Here is a 25,769-nt window from a genome sequence, read left to right on the forward strand (position 1 = left end):
GGGCACCAGGATGGGTCTGGGGGCTATAGGATGTGTCTAGATGTGTGTAGAATGGGTCTGTGGGGATCTGGGGCTCTCTAGGCTAGGTCTGGGGGCTCTAGGAGAGATCTAGGGGCTCCAGGATGGGCCTGGATGGGTGTAGAATGGGTCTTGGAGGATCTGGGAGTCTCTAAGATCAGTGTGGTACTCTAGGAGGGGTCTGTAGGATGGGCCTGGGGGGTTGTAGAATGGGTCTGGGGGGATCTGTGGGTCTCCAGGCTGGTCATGGGGCTGTAGGAGAGGTCTGGGGAGGTGTAGTACAGGTCTCTGGGGGAGTGTAGGACGGATGTGGCAAATAACCGAAATTGGTGAAAATTGGAGAAATACAGCTTTGCAAAGTTTAGCTCAAAGGCTGCAATATTAGAGCAGCTTTGAAGCACAGTTGCTGCTCCCAGGACGGACACGGCCTGCTGGACACAGCTGCTGCTCCCAGGAACAATCAAGGCCCACACAGCATCCTTGAAACGGGGAGCAGAGCGGTACGGAGGGACCACGGCTCACCCTGTTACCAGGGATGAGGGAGCGCCTGGTGACAGACAAATCGCAACCGCTGCCTTGGCAGTAATGGCGGGTTAGCCACTGAATCACACCTCCACCCGTCACCAGAGACATTTTCACCAATCCTAATGAAGTGATGTATGACTAGAGTCACTCGAGCTCCACCTAAAAGTAAAGAAATAATATAAAATGGAAAAAGAACAAAGAGGATGCTAGGGAGAAACCCTCCCCCCCCATCGGAACGTCCGGGATCAGTCGACGGGCTGAACCTCTCTTCTCCCCCCCATAGGGACGCCTGTTGGGTCAGAGCTCTGTGTTCTGCGTGCTTAGTTACTAACACCTTGCAGCTATTGAGTGTTATCCCTGATCAGTAATAGTTTTATATTATCACTGCAGTATTTTAATTAAAGTTACTTTCGTAGTCAGTCACTATCACCAGCTATCCTTGAACCTGTATTCTGTCACGAGTAAAATTATATATATACATATGTTTCCAGAAACTTTTGAATTACTATAAGGAGTTGGCCCACAGTACTACTAGTGACGGTCCCTAAGAAGTGGGCGAATCACCCTCCGACTCACTGAGCTGCCAAAGGAAGGCAGGGGGAGTCGGACCCAAGGGTCTCGCCTGACTTGGGACACTGATAGACTGGTCTTTTGACCTCAAAACGTGACAGATGGGTCTTGGACGGGAGAGTAGAATGGGTCCCGGGGGGGTGATGTAGGATGGGTCTCAAGGGGAATTGTAGTACGGGTCTCGGGGGAGGTGTAGTCTGGGTCTCAGGGAGTGTAGGACGGGTCTCAAGGTGGGGTGTAGGACGCGACTCAGTGCGGGGTGTAGGACAGGTGTCATGGGGGGTGTAGGATGGGTATGGGAGAGTGTAGGAAAGGTCTTGGTGGATCTGGGGGGTGTAGGACAGGTCTCGAGGAGGTATAGGACGGGTCTGCGGGGGTGTAGGACGGGTCTGCAGGGGTGTGGATGTCTCTAGGATAAATCCAGGGACTTTAAGAGTGGTCTGGGGGCTCTAGGCTAGGCTTCAGGGGTGTAGAATGGGTCTGGGCGGATCTTGGAGTCTCTAGGAGGGGTCTGGTGGCTCTAAGAGCGGTCTGGAGGGGTGTAGAATGGGTCTGGGAGCATCTGGAGGTCTATAGGACGGGTCCGTGGGGGGAGTAGGACAGGTCTCGGGGGTGTAGGATGGGGCTCGGGGGGGGGCATGTACGATGTGGCTGCAGGGGGTGTAGGGTGGGTCTGCGGGGGGTGCAGGTTAGCACAGGATCAGCTCTTTGAACTTCCCATTCCAAATATCAGGCATAACAGAACAATAATAATAGTAAAGGCTTTTGGAAACTCTTGAATTGCAAACTTTTATTAGCCATGCTTAGGTCTAAGTAGTTTGAATCTCCCTCAAGGGACCACTTCTTTATCCCACTTGATGAAGTGCACTGTGTGCTTGCCTCCAAGCCATTCTTTTGTTAAGATGTTGCACAGTTCTGCTTCGTAATACCCTGTGTGTTTCCCTACAGTAGATAACACTAACAAGCCACAGCGCCAGCGACGTCTCTTTGCAGCCCCCTCCTGTATTGGCCCTCTTCCCTAGCAGGTGTATTTATCATTTCTACCATTCTGACATTTCCAGCTTTGCTTGCCAGGACCGGCTTGTTTCTTTTCTCCCAGTAGATTAGTTTGCATTCTTCAGGATTAAAAGGGTTTAGAAAGCAATGGGGAGTTGGCAGGAAGAACACGAGCTGTTTAGAAATGTCAGAAATTGTCAAACCGGCAGCCGTGTGGGGGACAGCAGCACTTTCCAATCGGTCTGCGCCAGAAATAGCATCCCTAAGAAAGGGCCAGGGTGCACCACGGAGATGGTAATAAAACCGTCTTCTGTTCTGAGCCGAGAAGGAAAGGAGATTTTCTCACTCCTTGGGACAGCCAAGGCCCAATAAGCCAGGCGGCAGAGCTTACAACATGATAAAGAGCCAGCCTTACTAAAACAGCTCCACAGAGTGTCTGGAGGGGAGGCCAGATGGAGCAGGATCAGACGGCTCCTAGCCGTGTGTTTCTTTCCATTCATTTGGTTTATTCTTTTTACTCTCCCACCTTCCTCTTTTCCTCTGCTGTTTTTGGCTCTGCTTTCAGAAAGCGTGCGAGACTGGCTCATAATGTTATAAACTGTGATACTTTTCTCCCGTGGCGGAGTGGTATTGCTTGGTGTGGCACAACAAACAGCAGTGGTGTCTTGATGAGCCTCAGAGTTGGTCTCTTGGCACTTACACTTCAGGTATAAATCCTTCGTAGCGGTGCATTAAACCCCCTGCCTCTCCTGTGCGGCCTGTGTTGGTTGTGGCTCTTTTGCAGGCAATAAACTGGGCGCAGAACAGCTTGTGGTTCAGCATGAGTATGGCTCAGGGGGAAAGGGAGAGGAGGGAAGAAAACCAGTGAAGGAGCCGTGAAGGTCCCTAGAAAGCCAAATGTGCATCTTGATTTCTTTTCTCACTGAGGCTTAACCAGATCCTTTGCTTTCCCAGACCTCGTTCCTCACAGCTCTGATGGAAACGAGCCATTTCTGCCTGACAGTCTCATCCTACTGCCAACAATTTTTGTTTGTCACTCACTCCAGCACTCCACTAGTTCACCCTTTGCCTAGGGACAGTTATGCTACAGGAGAGGGTGATGCACTTGGAGGACTAAGTCTTGTTTATGTTTAATCTGCAATTTAGGGTCACCTGTTCCAGGGATCTGACAGAAGTGCTGCCTCAAACTTCTGCTCTGAAAGCTGTTCCCGTTTCTTGCTTTTTACCAAAATCACAACTCAGTCCAGGTTTTTAGAAGTTGTTTTATTCTCCTTTGGGTAAGTGCCATCTGTACTCAGCATATAATTTTTAGCCTGAGGGTTTGGAAATAGTTTGCTTCACATGTTTAGCATCTATTAGGGAGAGAGGTGATTTCTGAGTCACATTGGATAGAATAGGGACTGTTGCTTGACTGGTTGATTTTGGGGAAGCTTGGCTATTAGACTATGAATTTTTATCATATCTTTCCTGAGGAAAAGGCTGATAACTGTCTGTGAAAATGTCATGATTTGCAAACACTTTCCTTGACTAGAAAGTGGTCAGCCAAATGCGGCACTGTCAGATATTGTTCTGCAATATCATAGCAACACTGCCTTGGATCCTCAGCTTAACAAAATGCAGTCCCAATTCCCGTGGAGATTTCAATACCTGTTTAATCTTGCCATCGAGTTAAAGTATACTAGACTAAGGGCATGAAGCTAAATCCTTGTAAGCTGTTGCAGGATCAGAGCACAAGAGTGAACCTATATATTTTTTTTTTAAAAAAATTCGGCAGTATAAGAACATATTCCCAGACTCTAGATGAGCCTGAGAAAAAAAATAATGAAACAGAAAAATCATATTTTCTTAGAAGACCCATTGTCCTAGTGCAAACCAAAAGACACTACTCTCTAAAACAGACATTTCTGCGTGGTTCAAACCTATGATCAATCAAGTCAGTCAGTGGAGAATCTGTAAAGCAAGAACAGAAATAAAGACTGCTGAATGGCTTAATTTCGATCTGTGTTACATAAAGTCCTGGAAGAGTTGGCATTTTAAGTCTCCAAGATGATAAACCATGGCTAATGACTAAGAAACCACTTAAGTGCTTTCTTTTTCCATCACTTATGAGATATTGTAGCAAACTACATTCTACAGTATGATCTTTAGGCTCTTTCAACACATTAAGGAAAATACACCAAATGTCTGCATTGCAAGATAACTATGTGTCTAGGGCTCCCTGTGGAGGAACTGCTTTGATGTGCCAGGAGTTGAAGCAGAACTCCTGAACAAGCACTTTAAATGTCCATGCCTCTTACTTCCTCTGGAGCTTTAATTCAATAGCTTCAAAACTAACCCCCTTCCTCACTTAAACACACTGTGCTGTCACTCATTCCGTCCCTTTCTCACGAGTGTATTTGGACTCCTTTCTAAACTCTCATGTCTGCTCCTGAAGTGCGACATGAGTCCAGGAAGCAGCTCGGGGAAGTAGAGATGGGTCACAAGGAGGTGGTGTAGATGGGGCAGCTTCAGAAGATTACAGCCTCCTTGAGGGATATGACATAGAGCCGCTCCAAGACTGATGCCTCTGTCCTAGGACTCTGTTCATGCAGTGCTGGGAAAAGACATGAATTGCATGGATTTTTGCAAGTAAAGGTGGTAGCTCTGTGCACTTTGCATTTTATTGTCTCAGGTTCTGCCTTTTACTGCTGCCTAACGCGGAGTGACTTAAATCTCCAGGAACTGGCTATAGGTTGGGAAAGAGAGCTGTCTGGTGAGTGGGAAGGCTCCCTTTTTCCCATGGAGGTGCTTAGTGGAGAGAAGCTGTGTTTCATTGCTCCCTTTGTCAGACCCCAGGCTGCGCTCCCAGGTGTCGGGGTCCCGTGGTGATTTCATGTGCAGTGCAAAAATTACTGTCGTGTTCGTTACTTGATTGCTAGTGTGGCCTGGACTGATGGCTTCGTATACAGCCTCATAGAATCAGAGAATCACAGAATGGTTTGGGTTGGAAGGGACCTCAAAGATCACCCAGTTCCAACCCCCTGCCGTGGGCAGGGTCACCCTCCACTACACCAGGTTGCTCAAAGCCCCATCCAACCTGGCCTGGAACACTGCCAGGGATGGGGCAGCCACAGCGTCTCTGGGCAGCCTGTCCCAGTGCCTCACCACCGGAGGCAGTGTACCCTGTATATGTGTGTTTTCTTGGCCGTGATGATGTTCGGGCATTAGCAGGTTCTGTTCACAGCCTCTCTGAACCATCCTGTAGCCTGCTTTCATGCAGGCTGTACTCTGACGGTGTTGTAGGCTTCACGACAGGAAAAAATACTTCCACTGCACACCACGTAGGACGGCTGAGGTTTAAAACTGCCCGATGGATTTCAGAGGGGCACGACGCTCCTTGCGTTACCTGGAAAAAGCCAACACAAAGGTCCCTCCTTTCTCCAACCCAGCCCCAGACTGAAAGCGTGCAGAAGCGCCTCGCTGACCCTTGTTGTTTCGTCCAAGACCTGCCCTTCCCAACCCGGGATGGGGAGTGTTATCGCGACAGCGCGCCCGTCGCTCCCCCGGCCGGGGCGCACCGCAGGCGGGCGGGGGGTGTCGGTTCGTCCCTGGATGGCGGCACCGCACTAGATGGCAGCAACGCCACAGCTTTATGGAGCAGCTTCTGGGCAGGCTTCCCTCCCCCAGACCGCTCCTGTCTGCAACAGCAAGGTAAAAACGAAAAAACAAGAAATCCAGCAAAATCCTTCTGCTGGACGTGGCTCGAACAGAAAAGCTGTGACATGCTGAATCCTGCACAGCGTCGTCACCTCCCTCCATAGTGTCTCTATACGTGTGTGGGTACGTATGTAGCCACGTGTGACTGTGATCATGTGTGTGTGTTTCTGCCCAGGCTTTTCTTACAGAAAAGGGACAGTCAGAGCTGGGCCGGGCCACCTTCCCGCTTGCAGGCTCCCCGATGTCCCTCCCCGCTGGTGGCTCCCCAGTGTCCCTCCCCGCTGGTGGCTCCAGTGTCCCTTAGCACAAGCTTCTGTGCGGGAATGGCTGATTCTCTCCTGCGGAGAAGGGATTTGGAGAAGTACTGAGACGACTCAATATGAGTTAGCTGCAGGAAGTCTCGTTTATTGCGCAGTTCTTATTGCTTATATAGACAGTATTTGCCAATAATCCTGAGACCACACCTTTTCTACACCATTATTGGATGATACATACGCTTGTCATGTTTAACAGCTTATTTCAAACAGACACCCGCCTAGCGAAGCTCTGCTCTAAGCAAACACTGCTCCCTTATCATACTGCATAGTTTTCTTATCCTTAACTTCAAGGGCATTCTGCCCTTGAGGCCTAACTTTAGAGCTCCAGTCTTTATTTACACAGGATTTTCTTCATGCAGTCTCTTCAAGGATCTGCACTCCGACAAATCCCCCTTTCTTTTCTTGCACGAAGAAAACCCTGTGCACGAGACTGTCGACCCCAGTTACTAGCACGTTGTTTGGTACAGCCTTGCAAAAGCAGTTTCTAGCATACTACTTCCCTTTCCGAGGGCTTACTATTTCCGCTATATCCAAGATTCCACTGAGCAGGAGGGTGTCAGTCGGCAGGGTCATCGCGGAGAAGGGAGGCAGGCACAGCACCTTCAGGGCGTCCCCTGTTTATCCACACAGTGTGCTCTGCAGCCTCCCCCTGCCCCGCTCCGAGCCATCCCTTTTACACCCTCAGCAGAGTCTATGACAAAGGCACTGACACGGCGTTGCCGCACGCGTGGCCAGTGCGTGCAACAAGGCTGCCCAGTATGTGCTCTGCCGGCCAACAGCGGCTTTTGCGAATTGCAACATGTTGTTCAATAACAATCCTCCTAGCTTCTCTTTTCAAAGTTACGTGCTCACAACTAAGTCCAGTTAGTAATTCTTTGTCATTAAATTTGGTACCAGTTAATTCTTTTCCTTCCAGTAGCTACGGGTGGAATCCATACACCTTCCGATCGGAAAAAGCACCCAAAGCATATATACAAGCAACTTGCACACACGTAATATACCAAACAATAAGAAAACATAAAAACAGTTTACATATCAATATACAATCCTCTACCACAATTCTCCCCGAATGCTCTCCAAGCCATTGCAACTGTTTGTAGATGGACTCACTATGGTCACTTAGATTAAAACAACACATGTTTTTGTAACGTGGTTGTTGCTGGCCCTACCTACAAATTTTGATCCTAATAAATTTAACTCTTGTGGGGAAATATACGGAAGACTGCCCCTTTTTTTTTTTTATTTTTTTTTTTTATTTTTATTTTTTTTAGGTATTTGTTTTAATGTTAAATGAATTCATTCAATAACCACTTGTCCCATAGGTGAATGAGGGATACTGGTAGTGTGCGTCACTCCCCAATCCTGTAAAAAGGCACCATACTGGATCACTGTCTGTCCCGATTTTCTTTGGTACTCCCATGGTTTTCTCCAGTGTGAGCAGCAGCAACAACAAAGGCAGAAAACATATCAACAGTTACATGCACATATTTAGATCGATTAAACGATGGAATATAAGTAATATCAGATTGCCATAATTCATTGGCACATAAACCTGTTGGATTTACTCCTGCTGGAGTATTTGAAGGCACAATATGTTGACGGTCAGGGCAGGCACCTGCAATCTGCTGAGCCTGATCTGCTGTCTGACCTGACAGAGAGCATCACCTACCACCAATTGACAAACTGTAGGATTATTCATCATTCCTTGAGGCAGTACAATCCAATGATATTGTTGCGTGGGTCGTTCATTGTTAAGCACTGGAACTGAAAAGGCAAATCTAGGACAATCGTTAGGGTGTAAATAAATAAAAAGTAAAAAAGGTGAAATAACCCAATCTTTTAAATCAATCACCATCAAATGCTAACATTCTGGAATCATAGTAGGATTTGATACACCCGGTTGTAATGCACCCATTGGTGAAATGCTTGCATTAATAGCTCTTAAATCTTTTAACATAAATCTCCATTTTCCTGATTTCTTTGGGATAACAAATTTTGGAGTATTCTATGGGCTAGTGGAGGGAATTATATGTCCTAATTTGAGCTGTTCGTTGACTAATTTTTGAGCTCACTCCAGCCGCTCACCTTTTAATGGCCACTGATCGACCCAGACCGGCTTGCCAGCTTGAGTCAGGGCTGGACATCAGTGACGTGTGCTAAAAATTTGAGGTTAGCCTCACATTCCACTGATTCAACAAATCCCAACCTCATAATGTACATGGGGCATCAAAACCATATGGTTTCAAAATAGCTTGTTTGTTACCTGGGCCTACTGCTAACAAGGTCTGTGCACTCTGCTGTGGGATCTGTGTTCCACCTACTCTGATCACAGCTGCCAGGGCTTGTATCAGAGGCCGAGAGGGCGGCCAGTCAGGATTTTTCACTATAGATACATCAACCCCTGTGTCAACTAGGCCAGAAAAGCCTTCCCATTAATGATTACTGTTAAAGGAGGCTGTGCAGCTGTGACTGTCTGTGTCCAAAATTCTTTTGTGATAGCAGAGTGACCTTTATTATTGTTATATAGGCAGCTTTTATAGATTATTACTCTGGCCACGATGTGTCCACGCGCCCCTTACCCAGCTGTGATTGGTTACAAACAATAGTGCACGCACCTATTTTAACTTTACTATTGGCTATGTCTAAAAAGGAGCTATTTTTCACTTGCTAAAGTAAACATCATTTTCTCACACACTCTATATCAACTTCCCAAACTCCCCATGTCAACTTCTCACACTCCCTGCACCAGCTGTTCACACTCCCTTTTCTTTCTCATCCTCTTTATCGGTGTTTCCCAACTTCAGAAAAGAGCACAGGCTTAAATCATCAAGGTCAAACCCCAACTGTAACTGTGTGTATGATGCCACAATTCCCCTTTTTTGTTTTTCTGTGACCATTACTTGATGAACCGTACTCTGTACCGTTCGCTGGGAGCGTGACAATAGGCAGGGGATGATTATTACTATGCATAAAAGAACTACTAGCAATATAATGCCTGCTTTACTAAAGATTTTAACCATCCTGTCAATTAAGAGCATTGATAAAGCAGAAGCTGCAGCATTAATTTGTTTTGCAAGCCAACAACCCAACTTATTCAGTGTAGTTAACACCTGTGCCACTACAACTCCTGGTGCAAATATTGAAGCTGCAATGATTTTAGCTGGTTCCCAAATTCTGCTCTGGAATTGCACTAGCTATCATAAGCATGCGTGCTGCAGCTATTCTGGGTGTATCTATGACTTAAGTTCATGGTGGTGTTAGGGAAATACATTCTTAAAGTCCCTATAGTACATGGATCTCCCCTTATATGCGAAGGAATACCCTGCTAAGCTCTATTATAGCCCTGCAGAAGCAGTTATTAGCATTTTGGTGGTTTGTTTGTTTGTTTGTGTGTTTGGCTCTTTTTTTTTTTTTTTTTTTTTTTTCAGAATCAATTACCCTTAGGAGTACAAACAATCCTAAATTTGTGGTGGATGATCGTCCCAGCAATGGTGCACATAATCCTTGTGATATAAGACCAGAGACACAAGTAGGAATTAAATGCACCAACGTGTCAGTGATTACTGTTGACCAAAACATTTAGCTGCCAATATCTCTGCTTTATAGTGTTCCGAGCCCACATTGTGACACGCCTTTACTAAATCTGCAATCGTTTTTGCCCGATTTCTGATAAGATCAAGAGCTTGTTGGCAGTCTGTGTTAGCATTTTCAATGGCTAACTGGAATACCAACACATCTGCAGTAGCTGGATTTTCTGTTTATCTCTGAACTGCCATTTGTAGCTGATCAAAGAAATGCTCATAAGGTTCCTGTGCTCCCTGCCGAATGGAAGCAGAGGAAGCCTCCCCTGTCCCAAAAATCAGGGACACGTCTTAATGCTCTCTTAGCCAATTCAGTCAGTTGTTGGAAAGCCACTTGCTGTAACCCTGCCTGTGCCTGATTTTGACATGTGTGACATTTTATTCATCCCAAAATATTTAGCTCTCGATTTAAGAGATTTAACACCTATAACACTTTAGCTATTGTTTCATTGGGAGATTTCCCCATCATTCCTGTTTTAAAAGCATATTCTCCAAAGTACCATGTGCGTATTCTATGATCAGTTGCCCAGTAGGATTGTAAGGAATACCAATAACATGCTCAATATCTTATGATGACAAAAATACATATGTCTGATACGAAGTGTATGCCAAAGTTCCTGCAAACGTAAACCACGAGGATTAACACCATTCACAGGTGGCACGATCGTATTTGACAGGTACTACACAATTGTACGATTGAGCGGGCTTACTCTCTTGTTATACCAAATTGTCACCTAATGGCGTTAGCATTCTGATGGTAGCAGTCATGCAAGATGTTTGCCTGCATGAGCGAGTTTGGTACCAGAGCTGCACTCGTGAGAGGCTCAGCTCGCCTGTTCCCTTCTGCTATAGGCCCTGGCAGCGCGGTGTGCGCTCGCAGGGTACCATGGAATACGCATGTTTACGGTTTTGCAACACTGATATTAACTGTTGAAATTGCTGGAACAGAAGAGAATGAGTTATTTCCCGCGATGCCGATCGGGACAGATCCAAGTTACGATGTGCTCTCTCGTACAACCTGGGCCACGGGCAGCGGCCGGCGGGGGGGGCGGGGCCAAGCGGCCGCTCGCCAGGCGCGGCCGACGGTGGGGGGGGCAGCAGCGGCGGGGGGGGGGGGGGGGGGCGGGTCAGCCGGAGCGGGGGGAGCAGGGTGGCGATGACGACCAGCAGCCCTGTGCCGGCCCCCCCCTTGTTGTTGCGGTTGTTATTGCTGCAGCTCCGGCCGCTCGCGCTCCGTAACCGCCGCCGCCCCCTCCCGCCGAGGGACCATCAGCCGAGAACGAACCGCGCAGCGGGGCCCGCCGCGCGGCTCCGTCCCGTCCAGCCGCGGCTCCGCGCACGGGCGGCAGCGCCGAGGCAAACGCCGCCCGCGGCCCCGGCCGGCAGCAGCAGCGGCGTTCCCGGGGCGCCGCCGGGCGCGGTGGGCGGCGCGGCGCGGGGGTGCCGGTTGTACCGACTGCGTTGGAAGAGGGGGAAAGCAATAAGTCTGTCTTTCGTTCGGGGCCCTGGATCAAAAGATTCGATGATGACTTTTCCAGGCCGGCAGCATCCCCACAGGTGGCTGCACGCCAAAGTTTAACGTCTATAGTGTCCCAAGTCCTTGTCAGGTATATATTTGAAGAGCTTGCCTCTGGTACATGGGCTGATACCCAAACCAGGAGTACCGGGAGTTTTATCAAGTCAGAACTGTTAATAGTGCTGGTTTCTCCAGCACTTTGTCAACACGTTAACTACAGACTTATGTTCTGTTAAAGCCATGCTTCCCATTGTTCCCAGTCGCTTACCTCCTCCTGTTGAGGCAGTTGTCGCTTTTGCTTTTTTTTTTTTTTTTTTCTTCAGTCGCTTACTTCTTTCCTTTGGTTCCTAATTCTTCGTGTTTCCCGATAATATCTTTTGCATACCCCCCTGCAATCAGGGGGGGCCAATATCTTTTTCCAAGTTTTAATCCACGCTTCTCTAAGAAGCTTCCCAACAACGACAATGCAACGTCCCGTTCCATCGTCTTACCGCGACAGTGGATCCTACAGATCTTCCGGCTTTCCCCTATAGGCCGCCTGTATGCAGATCTGCACGGCTTTCCCCGATGGGCCGCCTGAATGTGGATCCTGCAGATCGTCGGCTTTCCCGTATAGGCCGCCTGAAGTAGATCCGCCCGGCTTTCCCCGATGGGCCGCCTGTAGGTCGCCGTCCCTTCCCCGCTAAAATAACACTCGTTCAAAACAAGCAATAGATGTCCCGAGCGAAACGATAGTGAGTCCAGCTCATTCTTCCTGTCCCTGTTCGGGTGCCATAATGCGGAGAAGGGATTTGGAGAAGTACTGAGACGACTCAATATGAGTTAGCTGCAGGAAGTCTCGTTTATTGCGCAGTTCTTATTGCTTATATAGACAGTATTTGCCAATAATCCTGAGACCACACCTTTTCTACACCATTATTGGATGATACATATGCTTGTCATATTTAACAGCTTATTTCAAACAGACACCCGCCTAGCGAAGCTCTGCTCTAAGCAAACACTACTCCCTTATCATACTGCATAGTTTTCTTATCCTTAACTTCAAGGGCATTCTGCCCTTGAGGCCTAACTTTAGAGCTCCAGTCCTTATTTACACAGGATTTTCTTCGTGCAGTCTCTTCAAGGATCTGCACTCCGACACTCTCCTCCCTTACAAAGCTGTAGGAACCAGTCAGCCAGGAACGGGCTACATCATTGCCTGCTCTGCTGATGCCTTTTGTGGTAGGAATACTTGGTAAAGGAAGACAACTGTTTAGTTGGAAGGTGCTATAATTTGGTGGTGATTTTCTTTCTCAGAAACCCCCCAGACAGTTTCCTGGACCAGTTCAGAGTCTGGCACAGCTGCAGTCAATTTCTGCCGTTGCAGGATGGCTCAGCTAGTTAATAAATATCGTGCCATACATTTCAGTGAGCCCAGGACTAAACATCGCATCAGTGTAAGAGAATGTCACTTTTCCTGTCAGCTGCTGACCATGTCCTCCTCCCCACTGTGGCCAGTTGCATATGGTGAGTGTGATGCCCTGAACCTTCTGCAGCGGACAGGCACAGGAGAAACACAGAAGTTTAAGAGAAAAATGCTCTTGGGTTTTACTTGGCTGTGGTACTTGTCCTTGTGGGGCAGACAAGGGCTGGAGTTGGGCATGGCAGGAAGGAAGCCAGAAAAAGAATTTCTCTTACCGAGTCTATTGTCTTTTAATCTGATAGCTGCAGTAGTGACAGCGCACGTTTATTTGGCTGGGTACATACACAGAGAAACATAAAGCCCTTTTCATAAGGGAAGGGCATTGTATGTGTGACTTTGTTGTATGAGCACATGTGTGAGCGGGGTTCTCGCACACATTACTCATTTCCGAGTCCTCTATTAGACTGTTCAGCTGAAAATAATTTGTGGCCTCAGAAGACTAGGTGCACGGTACTCACTGGTGTCAGTGCTTGTTTAGGGGTCAGAACTAAAGAAGTGCATTCACTCTTGTTCATTATGTTTTAGAAAATAAAATACACTTTACATAGCGCTCAGTCTTTGGGCTCCATCTCTACTGCAAGCATAACTAGCAGTGAAACAGCAGTGGTAATACAGCCAAAATTGTGCTATGTCATTACATTTTAGCTGAGGTGAAGAAGATTGAGTTGTTGGAAACACTGATTTTAATTTTTTAAGTTAAATTCCAAATACTTAGCATAGTATGTGAGTTCTTTCAATATCTGTGTTAACCGATGGTTTAAAATTACTGTGATATTTTTTATGACTTAAAATTTCACTTTGACTAAAATTTCTGTAGTAGCTGATATATTTTCAGATTCTCTGACAGTGAGATTGAATGTGTGTGATTCTTTGGTGTGAGCAGGTTGTACGAGTGTTTGTTTAAAGCATGTTAGTTGAATAAATACTTATTTAGGGTTGGGAAATTTCCTGTCACTGATATAGTGAAACAACAGGTCAGGGTTGCTGTTCATGATGCAAGGTAAAATGACTCTATCCAGGGTAGTAATTAACTTAAGAACTACGCTGATAATTACTAGATGATAGCTACCAAATGAAGAGACTAATCTATGCAGATAATGTTAACTTTCTTCTGAGTCACCTGACTGCAAACTAGCTCAATGTCTATTTTTAAGACAGAAAAAACTCTTGAAAATACATTAACTCTCATAATACCCATATTTCTTTAAGAGACTTTGGAAGGACTTAATTCAAAGTTAGTAATAATCCCTAAAAGTAGCCAGAGTGAGGCGAAAAGTCATGGTCTCTCTCTACTTGCTTTAGTCACTTGGAAAAAAATAGGAGACTATCCAAAGAAAGCTGAAATCTGGGCACTGCATCTGCCAGAGCCACTGAGTTTCCATTAGCTGCCAGACTTTGTGGCATATTTTGCTACTAGTCATAGTAGTGTAAATTATTCTTATTGAATTGAAGGAGTTACACTGAGATTAATCTGGCATAATAATATAGGTGTAGACTCCCTCTCCTTTCTTTTTGGAAGCAATTTGGTTTCACATAATGTATATACAGTAATTAATTTAAACTAATGTGAAATAGCCCATTTATCCTTGAAAGGATTTGGGATTAGAAGACTTCTAGTCCAATTTTCAGGATGATTTCTGTTTATGAGGCAAAAGCACTTGCAAAAATAAGCTAGGGCAGCAGAAAAAAGAAGAAACTCCACCAACTGGACTTTGTATAGTTGTTTTGTAGAAGTTTAGCACACAAGGTTTTTATTATTTGATATTGAATTATTTCCCTGTATTAATTAAAAAAATCTTTAGTACTCCATGATGGAGGACAGGGCTCTAAGTCAAAAATGCCGTGTCTGTAGTCTGCAGGCTGTGATGCGTGTTGTGCCACTCATCGATCAGTGATTTTGTCTTGCTGCAGATAAGATCAATATTTGTGACTTGCAAACTGTGGCTTCTAATCCAATATTTACATCAATTTGATGGCCAGTTGCTACGTGCATTTCTACAGCGGAGAGGGGGCTCTGTTTCCTGGGGCAGTGGGGGTCTGAGACTGCCTGGCAGGAGCGAAGCGTTGATCATGTTGGTGCTTCTGGGTTCATTGGGGGTGTCATGTGGGACACTTTGGTGTCTCTGTGAAGAGACAGTGTCGGTGCAGCCATACGTGTTAAGTCCAGGTCCTTGGCTCTGGTCGTGAAAGACCGGGGCTGGCTGTCACGAAGCCCCTTGGGGGTGTCAGCAGCCAGCCCCAGCTTCTGGGGTGTCTCGTTTGGTTTGGCACAATGCAGGTGCCCTGAGCTCGCCTTGGCCGGACGTGGCAGCCAGGAGAGCCGGTTGGGTGGCAAAGCTGCGTGCTGGAGTGTGCAGACAGTGCCCTTCGTGGCTATGGGGGGTTAGGCTGCTCCGGCAACTATACCCTGCACAGTCCCTCTCACCCTCCCACACCTCAGGGATGAGGGAGAGAATCAAAGAGGAAAAAGAAAAGAGACCCGTGGGTTGAGATAAGAACAATTTACTACTACTGCTGCCAATATATGTTATATAAGATACGTACAAGGATAAACATATGCAAACGAGTGATGTACGGTGTAACTGCTCACCTCCCCTTGGCCGAGGCCCGTCTCATCCAGAAGCTGCAATCCCGAGACAGATAAAACTCCATACCACGATCCCGATGAACGGGAGGCCCCGAGACAGAGAGAGAGAGAGAGAGAAAAAACACTCTGAGAGCCCGAAAGTGAGAGTCCCGGAAGGGCAAAAGCCCTTCTTGCCAGCTGACCCTCACTCTTATACTGGGCATGACGCTGCATGATATGGAATACTCATTGGCCAGTTTGGCCTCAATCTTAAGTTCAGGTACAAATCGTAAGGAGAGTCGTGGACCCCCTGTCCCGGCCATACTCCCCCCTTATCCTGTTGTGCTCCTGCACACTGGCAAGAACCTGGCAGACTGAAAAGTCCTTGAGACCTCAGTGCCAACCACAAACATCAACTTGTTATCAGTATTCTTCTCAGATCGAGCCTCTGAGTGAAACCAAAACACGGAGCTCTTCTGGCTGCTAAAAAGAAGAGCTGACTCTGTCCCAGCTAAAACCAGGACAGTGGCACCAGCGTGGATCCCACGTGCCCGTCTGGATTTACATTCGGGTGCAGAGCCAGCGCATCTCTTTGCTGTTCCTTCTGCTTTGAGGGTGCAATGTGGAGACACCAGCACTGGCTCTGCGTGGGCACAGCCAACATCAAGCGGTGTTTGTCTGTTCCGGTGTCTTGCTGTGCTCTCTGCAGAGCTGAGCTGGCCTGGGAGCAGTTTGCCTACGCGTACATGGCATTCACCCCTGCAAACCTGACCAGGCAGAGGAGTCCCTGCAGCTGGGATGTGAGGATCCAGCTATGGGTAAGCAGGACTTAACTGCAGGTCCTCACGTGCTAAGGAATAAAATGTCCAATCCAGAAATTACTTAACAAAATACATTCTAAGTGGCAGGGGAGATGGAATGGTGAGTAACAGCTACATCATCATGTAGCACAACATCCCAGCACTGACCTGACATACGGAGACTCTGACTCTCCTGTCTTGGGGCTGAACCTTGGCTTTCCGCACACACTTGTGTCAGGAAATTGCATCATCTGATGTCAAGGATGTTCCTGCAGCATTTCTTATATAACATAGAAATCAAGGCTCTGCAAAGTGGATGCCACCTACTCAAATGTTTCTCTTTCTGTATCTTTCACAATTTATTTCCATCCTAAAGTTGAGGCTTGAAGCTTGTGAAAAGGTGAAGCTTTTCAGCTGCTTATTTGCAACACCGAACAGGAACACATCCCTTTGCACTGTGTTTAAATTAACCTTGTTCAGTTTAATTCTTGCTTTTAATTGTGCTTCAACATTTGTATTAATTTTTTCTATGTAATTTGGAAGACCTGGCAATCAGTCAGTCTAGTGAATTTGCTGGTTTTCATGAGCAGAAGTATCAAAGGCTCCATTGCTATTTGCAAGGTGATGCTCTCTTCTTCACAGTCCTGCCCATGAGCATGCCAAGTATCTCTGCTATTACAAGCAAAAAATGCTCAGGATAATTTTCAGCTTGCTTTGCTTTAATTGATTTTTTACAGTTTGCTGGGTATAATTACTTTTTCATAATCAGGTCTTTTTTAAGCAAAATCATATATACAAATAAATCCAAGTTGTCAACTAAAACCTGAAATCTGGATATATCCAGGTGTATAGGCTTACTCTCCAAAGTGTCTGGAGCTGTACTTAGCTGTGTGTCACTGTGGGAAGAAAACCATCCATACTCTGTGTGTGCTTCCCTAAAGCCAGTCTGTCTGGTGTTCAGAGGCGGCCACCCGGACTCGCCAGCAGCTTACTGCAGAGAGGAGCCGCGCGTGGTTAACGGCACAGTGCCACCAGCTGTCACCCTTCGATGTGCAGTGAGGTACAGCTCTGCACCCAGACTGACGGGTTAACCGCCCGAGCCCAGGGTCGGTGAGTGAACGGCACAGCCACTGTTCACCGTACGAAACCAGCAGGCTCTTGGCAAAGCCGAGCCTGCGGCGCTGCTGAGGAACGGCTGCGGTCGGCCCGAGACCGGCACAGGGTTTAACTTGGTCTGTGTGTGCGCCGGGTTTGGGTCGAGGGCAGAGGGTTGGCCTTTGCAAGCAACTGGATTCCCAGCAAGGGACAAGCATTATGGCTAATGTCGTTTTACCTGCTGGAGCTTCAGATGAGCAAAGCAGGGAGCAGGAGACGCTCCCGGGTACATTTTCCATCAATGCTTTCAGGTGGAGAATAACGGGATCACTCCAGAGGTCAGGGACTAGACTCCAGTTAAAAGCAGCTCAAGGTTTTTGCTTTCATTATTACGTTAAGAGTTAAGACAGCTAAAGAGTAGATGTTCAACCAGTGGCTGATGTGATTGGCAGAATGTTTGTGAAGTCGGGGACCATCTGAAAGTGAAAATAAGCAGTCCATGTTGGATATAACAGAGGAAGGGAGATGGTGAAGGGTGTAACGGATGGATAGCTGTGGTCAAAGCAGCTTCAGAGTGCGGTGTTTGCAGTAACACTCTGGAGAGACCCCAGCTGGGCCAGACTACATTGTCCAAGGTCAGGCATTTTTCAAGGAGAGGGCAGGAGCTCTACGTGGCGTGAGGGGGGGTTTCACCTCTGGAGCTGCGTGGGGGGAGAAAAAAGTCCCTATGTTAGCCCTGGGACTCAGACTGTAAGTCACTGTGAGGCTGAACAGGCTGTCTTCCAAAGTGACACCCCACTGCATGTTCTTCCCAATTCCATTAGTTTTCACGGAGCCATGCTGCCAGCAGGTTTGGGGAGCAGATCCAGCTCAAACCTCACCCAGGAAAACTGAGTTACGCTTTTGGTGGCAGCTCACACGTAGGCTGGTGTAAAATGGTGGAAACTGCCAGCTCTGGCTGCTCTCTGAAAGCGGTACCCATGCTGCACGCCTGCGTGACAAGCAGAACAGCGGCGTTGTCTGCAGAGGTTGAGAAACCAAGCAGGGGAGGAGGAACTGCAGCTGTTTTAACCACCCTGAACTTCATCTGGCAGCTGAACGCCCATGAGGAAACACCAGAGAGACAGGTCCGGATTTTAGCCTGTAAAGGAGGAGACAAGTCTGGAGCAGAGAGAGAGGTCTATGGGTCATAAAGACAGAGAGCAGATGATTTGGATTGCTGGATAAAATTACTTGCATTTTTTCTTGCCTTTATCAAAATTCTTTCCCATATGTCAGTTGATATATTTCTGTTAGAGAATCGCTTCACACACAGCAGATTGCAGCAGATTGATCTGCATCAAGATCATGATGTGATGTCCTTTGTCTGGAGATCTAAACTGTGCTGGCCTCTCCTCTGAGTTTGGGGCATTGTAAATTCATGCTCCGTTTGCTGTTTTCCATACTTCTGCTCTGTGTTCATATATTTTGCATTATTTCTCTTCTAAGAGATTAGCTGATCATTTTCCAGGGTGCATTTTTTAATTTCTCCAGGGGCTCTGAATTATTTCTTCCTATCCTCACACCGACATACACAGTGCTTCTCACTGTGTGAGTGGAGTGGGGTTTGTGTAACCTCTCACTACGCACACCTTGGGTAACCTCTTGGTACGCACACCTTGTGTAACCTCTCAGTACGCACACCTTGGGTAACCTCTCGGTACGCACACCTTGGGTAACCTCTCAGTACGCACACCTTGGGTAGCCTCTCGGTACGCACACCTTGGGTAACCTCTCAGTACGCACACCTTGGGTAGCCTCTCGGTACGCCCACCTTGGGTAGCCTCTCGGTACGCACACCTTGTGTAACCTCTCAGTATGCACACCTTGGGTAGCCTCTCAGTACGCACACCTTGGGTAACCTCTCGGTACGCACACCTTGGGTAACCTCTCAGTACGCACACCTTGGGTAACCTCTCGGTACGCACACCTTGGGTAACCTCTCACTACGCACACCTTGGGTAGCCTCTCGGTACGCACACCTTGGGTAACCTCTCACTACGCACACCTTGGGTAGCCTCTCGGTACGCACACCTTGGGTAACCTCTCAGTACGCACACCTTGGGTAACCTCTCAGTACAACACCTTGGGTAACCTCTCAGTACGCACACCTTGTGTAACCTCTCGGTACGCCCACCTTGGGTAGCCTCTCGGTACGCACACCTTGTGTAACCTCTCAGTACGCCCCACCTTGGGTAACCTCTCGGTACGCACACCTTGGGTAACCTCTCACTACGCACACCTTGGGTAACCTCTCACTACGCACCCTTGGGTAGCCTCTCGGTACGCCCACCTTGGGTAGCCTCTCGGTACGCACACCTTGTGTAACCTCTCGGTATGCACACCTTGGGTAGCCTCTCAGTACGCACACCTTGTGTAACCTCTCAGCACGCACACCTTGGGTAGCCTCTCGGTACACACACCTTGGGTATCCTCTCGGTACGCACACCTTGGGTAACCTCTCGGTACGCACACCTTGGGTAGCCTCTCGGTACGCACACCTTGGGTAGCCTCTCGGTACGCACACCTTGGGTAACCTCTCACTACGCACACCTTGGGTAGCCTCTCGGTACGCACACCTTGGGTAACCTCTCGGTACGCACACCTTGGGTAGCCTCTCGGTACGCACACCTTGGGTAACCTCTCAGTACGCACACCTTGGGTAACCTCTCACTACGCACACCTTGGGTAACCTCACAGTACGCACACCTTGGGTAGCCTCTCGGTACGCCCACCTTGGGTAACCTCTCGGTACGCACACCTTGGGTAACCTCTCAGTACGCACACCTTGGGTAACCTCTCACTACGCACACCTTGGGTAGCCTCTCGGTACGCACACCTTGTGTAACCTCTCAGTATGCACACCTTGGGTAGCCTCTCGGTACGCCCACCTTGGGTAGCCTCTCGGTACGCACACCTTGGGTAACCTCTCAGTACGCACACCTGGGTAGCCTCTCGGTACACACACCTTGGGTAACCTCTCAGTACGCACACCTTGGGTAACCTCTCACTACGCACACCTTGGGTAACCTCTCGGTACGCACACCTTGGGTAACCTCTCGGTACACACACCTTGGGTAACCTCTTGGTACGCACACCTTGGGTAACCTCTCGGTACACACACCTTGGGTAACCTCTCACTACGCACACCTTGGGTAGCCTCTCGGTACGCACACCTTGTGTAACCTCTCAGTATGCACACCTTGGGTAGCCTCTCGGTACGCACACCTTGTGTAACCTCTCAGTATGCACACCTTGGGTAGCCTCTCAGTACGCACACCTTGGGTAGCCTCTCGGTACGCACACCTTGGGTAGCCTCTCAGTACGCACACCTTGGGTAACCTCTCGGTACGCACACCTTGGGTAGCCTCTCGGTACGCACACCTTGGGTAACCTCTCACTACGCACACCTTGGGTAACCTCTCAGTACGCACACCTTGGGTAACCTCTCGGTACGCACACCTTGGGTAACCTCTCACTACGCACACCTTGGGTAGCCTCTCGGTACGCCCACCTTGGGTAACCTCTCGGTACGCACACCTTGGGTAACCTCTCACTACGCACACCTTGGGTAGCCTCTCGGTACGCACACCTTGTATAACCTCTCAGTATGCACACCTTGGGTAGCCTCTCAGTACGCACACCTTGGGTAGCCTCTCAGTACGCACACCTTGGGTAGCCTCTCGGTACGCACACCTTGGGTAGCCTCTCGGTACGCACACCTTGGATAACCTCTCGGTACGCACACCTTGGGTAACCTCTCAGTACACACACCTTGGGTAGCCTCTCGGTACGCACACCTTGGGTAGCCTCTCGGTACGCACACCTTGTATAACCTCTCAGTATGCACACCTTGGGTAGCCTCTCAGTACGCACACCTTGGGTAGCCTCTCGGTACGCACACCTTGGGTAGCCTCTCGGTACGCACACCTTGGGTAACCTCTCGGTACGCACACCTTGGGTAGCCTCTCGGTACGCACACCTTGGGTAACCTCTCGGTACGCACACCTTGGGTAACCTCTCGGTACGCACACCTTGGGTAGCCTCTCGGTACGCACACCTTGGGTAACCTCTCAGTACACACACCTTACAGCACGACCCTTGTGAGACGGCTGCGTCAGCTGAATGAGCGTAGAAGATCAGATGTTCCTTTTCAGCAATAATGATCATCTGCCTGTTTCAGATTATATCATTTGCTGTTTAGCCTGTCTGGCCTCTTCTAGTCTCTGTTTGCTTCCCATATGTACCTTGTGACATTTTAAGTGTTTAGTTTCTATTTCCTTGGTGGTAACAAATCTTACGGATTTTGTATTGACGTTATGAGGAGTCAATAACATGTTTAGAACCATGCTGTCAGTGTTGTACAGTGACTTAAATGCCTTACTAGTAATTTACAGTGCATTTACAGGACACGACAGTTATATTATCAAGCATCACAGATTACTGCAAACATAGCCTGTATTCTATATTATAAAAATTGTCCTTTTTCATACGTGGCTTAGACATGCTCTGAATACATATTAATAACATTAGCAGCCTTTATCATTGCATAAAGGTAATTTTGCTGGCTGCTGACAAATTAGAACCATTAAAAAAGCCATTCAAAATAAATGACACTATTTGTGGATGGACAATGAACACTTTAGCAGAATACTAGTAAAATGCTGTACAGTTGAGAGGATATTTTTCTAATAAAATTTATAGTTGTATTTCTATTATGAAATTTCAAACATCCTTTAAAACTATTTGGAATAAAAAATGCCTTGAAATTTGTAGACTGCTTTGATCATTTTTGAATATCTTACAAACAAATAGAGTCACTTGAAAATGGCATATGAAAACATGAACATTTAAAAAGTATATGACATGCTAGCAGAAAAACATTTAATAAAATATTCTGAAGTTTCCCCAAAAAAGTTTTCAGTAGGGAAAAATGACTAAAATTTACTCCACTAGAATAAGATAGTGTTATTTTATGGTATAAAATCAACTGAAATTTTATAGAATAAAATAAACGCTGGAATAAAATAGTGGAAATAGAGGAGTTATTTTTCTAATACACTGGAAGCAAGGTTAAAATGTCAGTGAATTGAAGGCCTTCTTCCTGGACAAACCAAGGAGTGAGAAACACCAGGGGAGAGAAGTGTGAAAGCAAGAGAGATTTTTTTTGTCTTAATTTTAAAAGTTTCCATTGTGATTATGTCTATTTTCCAGTCCAGACTATTTTGCTGGGAGGAATTTTAGCTAAAGTTGCAAAGAATGCTTAGCCCCCTTACCTGAGTATTAGGTTAACCCTCTGCTGTTAATTAATAGATGGAATTGAAAATGACACATCAGTTTCCTGTGACATTCCTGTGCTGCTTCTGCGGAAGGAATGCCGCTCTTTTGCTCTCTTGACATAGAAATAAGGTCCATATTTGCAAGGAGAGCAGACTGGGGCAGGAAATCCTTCTTTAAATTAATTTATGCTCTTCCAGAGGTGCACAACTTTGCAGACCACTGGAGTAGACTGAGACAACCTCCATATCTTGGGTACATTGAGAGGTTCCCAGGGCAAATCATAGTTCAATGGTGTGTGGCAACCAGCACACAGTTACTGCCAGTTCCAGTGCCCCTGTATTTGGGCCTCACACTGCTAAAGTGCCCCAGGAGTGCTCAGAAACTGGATCTCTGGGTGTAGGATATTTTTGGCCAACGTGGCCGAATCCGAGGGAAAAGCAAGATGAGCAGGAGACTGGAGCGTAATAACTTGCCCGCCCACTCCCGATCCCGCCTGCTCGCAGCTTGGCTGTTCTGTCTCTGCATGTATTTTACAATCCAAATTACGTAGACCAAGTACTCCTGTGTTTGGAAGGACCCTCACCTCCTGCAGTGTATGCCATCAGGAGTTGCAGAGAAGTGACTTTGTACCGCTCTGTGTATGTAAATGTAAATTTTATGTGGGGAAAAGGATGATAATATGTTAGAAGTGACATTTGCAATTGCTTTTTTGGTTTTGTTTTGTTCAGCTTGTTTTTATTCTGTGCAGGTTCCGAGAGTCAAAGGCAGCTCTCTGTTTTTAATTACTGTAAGTAGCTTGTAAGTAGCCGGAACAGCTTTTCGTGCAACCTGATTGGAATCTATTCCAGGCTGCAGCTAGACACCTATTTTCAAGGCACAGCGTGCTCGTTGTGGCTTTCTGCCAGTCAAACGGTTGTCACTTGCTAGACAGTCCTAACCAACTTCTGCTCCTTCCTCAATTTGCTGTCTGTCTGACTGATGGAACTGTGGAATCATACATTTACAGTTGGGGTTTGACCTTGATGATTTAAGCCTGTGCTTTTTCTGAAATTGGGAAACACCGATAAAGAGGATAGAAAAGAAAAGGGAGTGTGAGCAGCTGGCATGGGGAGTGTGAGAAGCTGACATGGGGAGTATGGGAAGATGATACAGAGTGTGTGAGAAATGATGTTTAGTTTAGCAGGTGGAAAATAGCTCCTTTTTAGGCATAGCCAATAGTAAAGTTAAAATAGGTGCGTGCACTATTGTTTGTAACCAATCACAGCTGGGTGAGGGGCGCGTGGACACATCGTGGCTGGAGTAATAATCTATAAAAGCTGCCTGTAAAATAATAATAAAGGTCACTCTGCTATCACACCTACGGAGTCCGTGCATTCAGCCGCCACAAATGGCGCCGGCGCAGGGACCTGACGTTCAAGTCGACTGACGGGCTTTGGAATCGCGGTGTGAGAGCGATCGGCGGCGGCGCCTGGCTGGACGAGTCGGCGGAGGAGGCGGCGGGGAGAGCCAAACGGTCCGGATCGAAATTAACAGCGGGGTACGAGAGCTGGAGTCTGGACCAGTGACACCTGAAGGATACAGGTGAGCAGCCAGGGATGATGGGGTCTTCCATATCAGGAGACAGGAAGAATTAGGAACCAAAAGAAAGAAGAAATAAGAACCTAAAGACAGAAAAAATAAGCGACAACTGTCTCAACAGGAGGAGGTAAGCGACTGGGAACGATGGGAAGCACGGCTTTAACAGAACATTAGTCTGTACTTTGACAAAAGTGCTAGAGAAACCTAACGGCACTATTAACAGCACTGACTTGATAAAGCTCCTGGTTTGGTTATCGGCCCATGTACCGGAGGCAAACTCTTCAAATACATACATGAAAGGACTTGGGACACTATAGACGTTAAACTTTGGGACGCAGCCACCCGTGGGGATGCCGCCGTGCAGCGACAGCCGACAGCCCGGCGCGCTGTGTTCGAGGCGCTGAAGGGCGCGGCGGGGGCGAGGGGACATCGGCGTCCGCCTCCCCCTGCAGCCCCGGCAGCCCCGCTGGCACCGGCAGAGCCAGCGGCCCCATCCCCGCCTCCGCCGCGGCCCCCCCGGCAGAGGAGCTGTGCGGAGCTGCCGGCCTGGAAAAGCCACCCACCGCATCCTTGTGACCCAGGCCCCGAACGAGCGCCAGGCTGATGGCTTTCCTTCCCCGCCTCCAACGCAGTCGGCACACCGGCACTCCCCGCGCCGCGCCGCCCGCCGCGCCCCCCGCGCCCCCCGCACGCCGCTGCTGCCGCCGGCCGGGGCCGCGGGCGGCGCCTGCCCCGGCGCTGCCGCCCGTGCGCGGGGCGAGCCGCGGCCCGAGGGGCGGAGCCGCGCGGGGGCCCCCGCCGGGCCGGGTCCGTGGCGGCTGAGGGTCCCGCGGCGGGAGGGGGCGGCGGCGGTCACGGAGCGCGAGCGGCCGGAGCTGCGGGGGCAACAACAGCAGCAACAAGGGGGGGCGGAACGGGGCGGCTGCGTCGTCCCCCCCCGCCGCCCCCCGCCCGGCTGAGGCGAGGCGGGGCTGAGCCCCCGCCGCCCCCCGCCTCCCCCCGGCCGCGCCGGGAGAGCGGCCGCTCGGCCCCGCCGGGGCCCGGGTGTTACCGAGAGGCGGCGCGTCGTGACTGGGATCGTCCCGGTCGGCGTTGCGGGAATCACTGACCCTCTTCTGGCTGACTGGGTGGGCTGCGAGAGCGTTAAGGCGTGCCCCCGATTTTGGGGCAGGGGAGGCCGCCTTGGCTTCCGCCCGGCAGGGGGCACAGGAGCCGGACGGACGTTCCTTGGCCGGCTGCGAGCGGCCGCTCGGAGACAAGTAGCAAATCGGCTGCTGCAGGTGTCCCGCTGTCCCAGTCAGCCGTCGGAGATGGTGGTGCAGCCTGCCGGCGAGCTAGTGATCCCAGCAGAAATCGGGCAAAAACGATTGCAGATTTAATAGAGGTGTGTCAGAACGTGGGCTGGGAACACTGTACAGCAGAGATATGGGCAGCGAAATGTTTTGGTCAACAGTAATCACTGACGCATCGGTGCATTTAATTCCTACTGGTGTCTCTGGTCTTATATCACAAGGACTATGTGCACTATTGCTGGGACGATCATGCACCACAAAATTAGGATTGTTTGTACTCCCAAGGGTAATTGATTCTGAGAAAAAAAAAAAAAATTTGGACACAGAAAGTCACAGCTGTACAACCTCCTTTAACAGTAATCATTAATGGGAAGGCTTTTTCTGGCCTGGTTGACACAGGGGCTGATGTATCTATAGTGAAAAAATCTGCCCTGACTG

Source organism: Tauraco erythrolophus, unplaced genomic scaffold (assembly GCF_009769465.1).
Source record: "Tauraco erythrolophus isolate bTauEry1 unplaced genomic scaffold, bTauEry1.pri scaffold_54_arrow_ctg1, whole genome shotgun sequence".
Lineage (NCBI taxonomy): Eukaryota > Metazoa > Chordata > Aves > Musophagiformes > Musophagidae > Tauraco > Tauraco erythrolophus.